An 8,659-nucleotide genomic window follows, 5' to 3' on the forward strand; every position below is an offset into this window, starting at 1 on the left:
CTTATTTCGCTCAGCATAACACCCTCAAGGTCCATCCATGTTGCTACACATGGCCAGATTTCATTGTTTCTCATTGCCATGTAGTATTCCATGGTATAGATAAACCACATCTTCTTGATCCATTCATCTGTTGATGGACCCTTAGGCTCTTTCCATGTTTTAGCTATTCTGGAGAGTGCTGCTATGAACATTGGGGTACATGTAAAGAGCAAAATTTTTTATTTTCTCTATTTTTTAAAAAATTTTAAAGTTTATTTTGAGAGCATGAGAGAGTGTTAGTCGGGGAGGGGCAGTGAGACTGGGAGAGAGAATACCAAGCAAACTCCATGCTGGTGGAGCAGAGCCTGACACAGGGATTGATCCCACGAACTGTGAGATCATGACTTGAGCCAAGACAAATAGACACTTAATCGACTGAGCTGCCCAGGCACCCCTAATTTTTTTATTTTTAATTTCTTTTTTATTTTTCTAACAAACTTCTCTTAACAAGCAGACCAAAATACAACTAGGATCTAGCTTCCTTATTTGATTTTTTTAATTCTCAGTTTGTTACTATTTTTTATTCCTCCAAAATGACAAGAAAGATGAATTCATCCCAAAAGAAAGAAGAGAAAGGAGAAAAAAATGATGGCCAGTGATTTAATCAGTACAGTTATAAATAAGATTTTAAAATAGTAATTGTAAGAATTCTAGCTGGGCTTAAAAAGAAAGCAAGATACTAGAGAATCTCTCACTGCAGAGATAAAAAACCTAAAATCTAGTCAGACTGAAATTAAAAATGTTATAATCAAGATGCAAACTCAAATGGATGCCATAAAAACAAAGCAGGATGAAGCAAAGGAGAAAATCAGCAACAAAGAAGATAAAACTATTGAAAATAAGCTGAAAAAATAATTGAAAATGAAGGGAGATTTAGGGAACTCAGCAACATATGAAAATCGAATAACATTCGTATTATAGGAATACCAGAAGATGAAGATAGAGAAAAAGGGGCAGGTTTATGTGAGCAAATTATAGCTAAAAATTCCCCTAATCTGGGGAAGGACACAGACATCAAAATCTAACAAACACATGGAACTCCCATTAAATTCAACAAAAGCTGGCCATCACCAACACATATCATAGTCAAATTCACAAAATACACAGACAAGGAAAGAATCCTGAAAGCATCAAAGGAAAAAAGTCCTTAACATACAAAGGAAGACAGATCTTGTTCACAGCAGATCTGTCCACAGAAGCTTTGCAGGTCAGAAATAGTGGCAGGATACAGTCAACATGCTGAATGGGAAGAATATGCAGCCAAGAATTCTTTATTCAGCAAGGTTGTCATTCAGAATAGAAGGAGAGATAGAAAGTTTCCCAAACAAAAACTAAAGTTCATGACCATTAGACCAGCCCTGTAAGACATATTAAGAGGAACCCTTTGAGTGGTGGAGGGTGGGGGGAGACCAAAAGCAACAAAGCTTAGAAAGGACTAGAGAAAATCACCAGACACACCAACTCTACAGGTATAACACACTGGCACTAAACATATCTTCCAGTAATCATCCTGAATGTAAATGCACTAAACAATCTAATCAAAAGACATTGGGTATCAGAATGGATAAAAATAAAAAAAAAAGACCCATCTGTATGATGCCTACAGAAGACTCACTTTAAACCTAAATACATCTGCATATTGAAAGTGACAGGCTAGAGAAACATGCTAATGGATTTCAAAAGAAAGCCAGAGTAGCCATATTTGGCAAACTAGATTTTAAACCAAAGACAGTAACAAGATATGAAGAAGGGCAATATATCATAAATAAGAGGTCGATCCATCAAGATCTAAAATTGTAAATATTTATACTCCATACTTGAAGCACCCAAACATATAAATCAATTAATAACATATAAAGGAACTCATTGATAATAATACAGTAATAGTAGGGGACTTTAACATCTCACTTGCAGCAATGGACAGATTATCTAAGCAGAAAATCAACAAGAAAACAATGGCTTTGAATGACAAACTGGACTAGATGGACTTAACAGATATATTCAGAATCTCTCTCCCTAAAGCAGCAGAATACACATTCTTGTCATGTGCACACAGAACATTCTCCAGAATAGATCACATACTGGGTCACAAAGCAGCCCTTAACAAGTACAAAACGACTGAGATTATACCATGCATATTTTCAGACCACAACACTATGAAACTTGAAGTCACTACAAGAAAACATTTGGAGGGGCTCCTGGGTGGCTCAGTCAGTTAAGCAACCGACTTCAGCTCAGGTCATGATCTCATGGTTCGTGGGTTCAAGCCCCGCATCAGTCTCTGTACTGACAGCTCAGAACCTGGACCCTGCTTCAAATTCTGTGTCTCCCTCTCTCTCTGACCCTCTGACCCTCTGCTCACATTGTCTCTCAGAAATAAATAAAACAATAAACAAAAGTTTTAAAAAAGAACACATTTGGAAAGACCAAAAATACTTAAAGTTTAAAGAACATATTACTAAAGAATGAATGAGTTAACCAGGAAATTAAGGAAGAAGTAAAAAAGTACATGGAAGAAAATGAACATGAAAACATGACAACCCAAATCTTTTGGGATAGAGCAAAGGCAGTCCTTAGAGGGGTATAGACTGTAATACAGGCCTACCTCAAGAAACAAGAAAGGTCTCCTACTCTTACGTCAAAAGTAGCTAGAAAAAGAACAGCAAATAAGGCCTAAAGCTAGCAGAAGAAGGGAAATAAATTAAGACTAGTGCAGAAATAAATGATATAGAAACAAATAGCAACAATAACAAAATCAGAACAGTTCAATGAAACTAAGATGGTTCTTCAAAAAAATTAATAAAAATGATATTTATACCAGTTCTCTTAAAGTTATTCTAATTCTATCATGTAGGTACTTTTTGAGCCTATTTTCTATTGATTATAGATTCTTCTTATATGATTCAAATGTTTGTGCTTCTTCATATTTCTAGTAATCTTTGAATGGTGACACTATTATATTTACATTTCTGAATGTTGGATTTTTTTTCTTTTTTCAAACTTGGTGGTCTTTGTTTAGTCAGTAAAGTTAACATGTGGATCAGGTGAATTACTTCAAGATTTGTTGGTATATATTTTAGAATGGATTTTTTGGTAAGCACTCATCTAGTTGACTTCTAAAGTCTTTCTGAATTAGACCTGGTCTAAATACCACTTTTGTCTACTCTGTGTTTAAATTTTCAAAGGATTTTGTTGATATGGTTTTTTCCTTCTGGGCTAGCATTTCAGATCAGTGAAGATAACAGTGTTATTTCTAGCTACTATTCTATGTTTTGTGCTACATGTTGAGGTTTTTCAGCTGTAGACATTTTTCTTTTCCTAGTTTATGAAAGTTTTTCCCCAATAATGATAGTTAATTATGATTAAGCACATTTTTGCATATATTGAGATAATCATATGTTCATTTTATTTTGACTCTTGATCTTGGCTCAGGTCATGATCTCATGGTTCAGTTAATGAGTTCGAGTTCCTCATCAGGCTCGGTGCTGACAGTGCAGAGCCTGCTTTGGATTCTCTATCTCTTCTCTGTCTGTTCCTCTCCACTGTGTGCTCTCTCACTCTTTCTCTCAAAATAAACTTTTATTTTATTTGCTGTTAATACAGTGGATTACATTTAATGATTGTCAAATGTTAAATCAACCTTTCATTTCTAGGTAGTCTTAACTGGATAATTACTTTTTTTCTTGCTTTTGTGAATTTGTTGATTGCCACATTTTTAAAAGGAATTTTGCGGGGCGCCTGGGTGGCTTAGTTGGTTGGGCGTCCGACTTTCGCTTAGGTCATGATCTCGTGGTTGTGGGTTCGAGCCCCGCGTCGGGCTCTGTGCTGACTGCCAGAGCCTGGAGCCTATTTCAGAGTCTGTATCTCCCTCTCTCTCTGACCCTCCCCTGCTCACGCTGTCTCTCTCTGTCTCCTAGAAATAAAAAAATAAATAAAAATATTAAAATAAAATAAAAGGAATTTTGCTTTTATATCTGTTTTATTAATTTTTTAAAAAATTCAAGTATATTAATACACAGTGTTATATTAGTTTCAAGTGTACAATATAATGATTCAACAATTCTCTATATTATTAAGTGTTCATGATGATAAGGGTACTCTTAATTCACTTTACCAATTTCACCCATCTCACTATTTCCCCTTCCCTTTGTTAACCATCAATTTGTTCTCTATATTCAAGAGTCTGTTTACTCATATTTCTCTCTCTCTCTCTCTCTCTCTCCTTTTTTTTTTTTTTGTTTCTATTTCTTAAATACCATATACAAATAAGGGCTCCTGCGTGGCTCAGTTGGTTGAGCGTTTGACTCCTGATCTTGGCTCAGGTCATGATCACATGGTTCAGTTCATGAGTTCGAGCTCCACATCAGGCTTGGTGCTGACAGTTCAGAGCCTGCTTTGGATTCTCTCTCTCCTTCTCTGTCTGTTCCTCTCTGCTGTGTGCTCTTTCACTCTCTCTCTCAAAATAAATAAATAAACTTTAAAAAATTCAATAAACAATATCATATGATATTCGCCTTTCCCTGACTGATCTATTTTAGTTAGCGTTATACTCTCTAGATCCATCCATGTTTTTGAAAATGGCAAGATTTCATACCTTTTATGGCTGAAGAATTTTTTTGTATATATATTACATCTTCTTTATCCACATCAGTTGATGGACATATGGACTCTTTCAACATAATTTGGCTCTTGTTGATAATGCTTCTATAAACATGAAGGTACATGAGCTGCTTGGAAATAGAATTACTGTATCCTTTGGGTACATAGTAGTGCAATTGATGGATCATAGGGTAGTTCAGTTTTTAACTTTGTGAGGAACTTCCATAGTGTTTTTCATTCTCCAACAGTGTAAGAGGGTTACCCTTTCTCTGTATGCTTGTCAATACCTGTTGTTTCCTGTGTTGTAAATTTTAGCCATTCTGAATAGCATGGTATGATATCTCATTGTAGTTTTTATTTGTATTTCACTGATGATGAGTGACATTGAGCTTCATTTCAAGTGCCTGTTGGCCATCTGTATATCTTCTTTGGAAAAATGTCTATTCATGTCCTCTGCCCATTTCATCACTAGATTATTTGTCTTTTGAGTGTTGAGTTTGAGAAATTCTTTATAGATTTTGGATACTAACCCTTTATTAAATATGCCATTTTCAAATATCTTCTCCCATTCCATAGACTGCCTTTTAATTTTATTGATTGTTTCTGTCACTGTGCAGAACCTTTTTATGTTGTTGAAGTCCCATTAGTTCATTTTTGCTTTTGTTTCTCTTGCCTCAGGGTCTTATCTAGTAAAAAAAAAAAAAAAAAAAAAAAAAAAAAGTGTTATGGCTGATACCAAAGGAGGACACTGCCTATGTTCTCTAAGATTTTTATGGTTTCCTGTTTCACATTTAGGATTTCATCTATTTTGAATTAATTTTTGTGTATGATTAAGAAAGTGGTTAACTTTCATTCCTTTGCATGTAGCTGTCCAATTTTTCCAATACCATTTGTTGAAGAGACTGTGTTTTTTTCCATTGGATACTCTTTGCTGCTTTCTGAAAGATTAGTTGACCATACAGTCATGGGTTCATTTCTGGATTTTTCATTCTGTTCCATCGATCCATGTGTCTATTTTTATGCCAATATCATAATATCTTAATCACTAAGCTTTGTAATGTAACTTGAAGTCTAGAATTGTGATGCTTCCTGCTTTGCTTTTTTTTTTTTTTTTCTTTTTCAGATTTGCTTTAGCTTTCACGGTTCCATACAAATTTGGAGATTCTTTGTTCTAACTCTGTGAAAAATGCTGGTGGTATTTTTGTAGGGATTCTATTAAATGTATAGATTGCTTTGGGTAATATAGACATTTTAACAATATTTGTTCTTCCAATCCATGAGCATGAAATGTCTTTCCATTTCTTTGTGTCATTTTCAATTTCTTTAATCAGTGTTTTATAATTTTTAGAGTACAGATCTTTTACCTCTTTGGTTAGGTTTGTTCCTAGGTATCTTATGATTTTGGTGCAATTGTAAATAGGATTGAGTCCTTAATTTCTCTTTCTGAAACTTCATTGTTGGTGTATAGAAATGCAACAGGTTTGTGTACATTTATTTTGTATCCTGTGATTATACTGAATTCATTTATCAGTTCTACCAATTTTTTAGTGGTCTTTTAGGTTTTCTATATATAGTATCATGTCCTCTGCAAATAGTGAAAGTTTGACTTCTTACCGATTTGGGTGCCTTAATTTCTTGTTCTTCTATGGTGTGGCTACTACTTTCAGTACTGTGTTAAATAACAATGGTAAGAGTGGATATTCCTTTCTTGTTCCTGACTGAAGAAGAAAACCTGTCAATATTTCTCCATTCAGGATGATACTTGGTGTGTGTTTTTCATATATGATGCCCTTATGATATTGAGGTATATTCACTCTAACCGTACTTTGTTGAGAGCTTTTATAATGAATGGGTGCTATACTTTGTCAAATGCTGTTTCTGCATCTATTCAAAGGATCATGTGGTTTTTATCCATTCTTTTTTTATGTGGTGTATCATGTTGATTGATTTGTGAATATTGAACAATGCTTGTATCCTTGAAATAAATCCTGCTTGATCATGGTGAATGATTCTCTTAATGTACTATTGGATTTGGTTTGCTTTTATTTCACTGAGAATTTTTGCATACATATTCAACAGGGATATTGATCTATAGTTCTCTTTTGGTGGTGTCTTTATCTGGGTTTAGTATCAGAGTAATGCTGTCCTCATAGACATTATTTGGAAATTTTCCTTCCAGTTTTATTCTTTTAACAGTTTGTGGAGAATAAGTGTATTGACTCTTCTTTAAATGTTTGGTTGAATTCCCCTTTGGATTTCAAAGCCATCTGGCCTTGGACTTTGTGGGGTGATTTTTGTTTTCTGATTCAATTTCGTTTCTGGTTATCAGTCTGTTCAAGTTTTCTGTTTCTTCCTGTTTGAATTATGGTAATTTATATGTTTCTAGGAGTTTATCCATTTCTTCCAGGTTATCCAATTTGTAGACATACAGTTTTCCATCATATTTTCTTATGGTTGTTTATATTTCTGTGGCGGTATGATTTGTCATCTTTCATTTGTTATTATATTGATTTGGGTCCTTTCTATTTTTGACAAATTTGACTAGGTGTTTATCAATTTTAATAATTTTTTTCAAAGAGACATCTCCTGATTTCATTGGTTTGATTGTTCTTTTACTTTCTATGTCATTTATTTCTGCTATAATCTTTATTATTTCCCTCCTTATGCTAGCTTTAGGCTTCATTTGTTCTTTTTCTAGCTCTTTTAGGTGTAAGGTTAGGTTGTTTATTTGGGAGTTTTCTTTCTTTCTGAAGTAGGCTGGTATTGTTATATAATGCCTTCTTAGGACCACTTTTGCTGCATCCGGAAGGTTTTGGACCATTGTGTTTTCATTTTCAATAGTGTTCTTTTTTTTTAATTTTTCTGTGATTTCCTAGTTGAACAATTCACTGTTGAGTAGCATATTCTTTAACCTCCGTTTAATTATGGTCTTTCCAAATTTTTTCTTGTGCTTGATTCAAGTTTCATAGAATTATGGAGTGAAAATTTGCATGGTATGATCTCAGTTTTTTTGTACTAATTCAAATCCCATTTGTGTGCTAGTATTTGGTCTATTGTAGAGAATGTCCTTTATGCACTTAAAATAATGTGTATTCTGTTGCTTTATGGTAGAATCTTCTAAATATTTCCATTAAGTCCATCCATCTGGTCCAGATGGATATATATCCAGAATATATCCATCTAGTCCAGTGAGTCATTCAAATCCATTGCTTCCTTGTTAATTTTCTGCTTACATGATCTTTCAGTTGATGGAAGTGGAGTGTTAAAATTGACTACTATTATTGTACTATTATCACTGAGTTCCCTTATTTTTGTTATTAATTGTTTTATATATTTGGGTGTTTCTAGATCTTGTTGGATGGTCCTCTTTTATTGATATAGTGCCCTTCTTCATCTCTTATTACAGTCTTTGGTTTAAAGTGTAGTTTGTCCAGAGATGCCTGGTTGGCTCAGTCAGTTAAGAGTCTGACTCTTGAGCTCAGTTCAGGTCATGATGTTATAGTTGGTGGGATTGAATCCCATGTCAGTTTCTGTGCTGACAGCACAGAACCTGCTTTGGATTCTCTCTCTCCATCTCTGCTCCTCCCATACTTGTGCTCTCTTTCTCTCAAAATAAATAAATAAACTGTAAAGAAAAGTTTAGGGGCACCTGGATGGCTCAGTCATTTAAGAGTCTGACTTCGGCACAGGTCATGATCCCTGGGATCCTAGGTTCAAGCCCTGCATTAAGCTCTGTGCTGACAGCTCAGAACCTGGAGCCCACTTTGGATTCTGTGTCTCCTTTTGTCTCTGCTCCTCCCCTTGCTCACAGTTTTTTTCCTCTCTCTTTTTCCTTCAAACATAAACATTCAAAAAAATTTTTAAATCTAGTTTGTCTGATATAAGTATTGTTTCTCTAGCTTTATTTTGCATGATAAATGTTTTTCCACCCCCTCAGTGTCAATCTTCAGGTATCTTTAAGTCTAAAATGAGTCTTTTATAGGCAACATATACATGGGTGTTGTTTTTATATCCACTCTGA

Source organism: Hyaena hyaena, unplaced genomic scaffold, assembly GCF_003009895.1.
Source record: "Hyaena hyaena isolate Hyena2069 unplaced genomic scaffold, ASM300989v1 scaffold_1042, whole genome shotgun sequence".
NCBI classification, from domain to species: domain Eukaryota; kingdom Metazoa; phylum Chordata; class Mammalia; order Carnivora; family Hyaenidae; genus Hyaena; species Hyaena hyaena.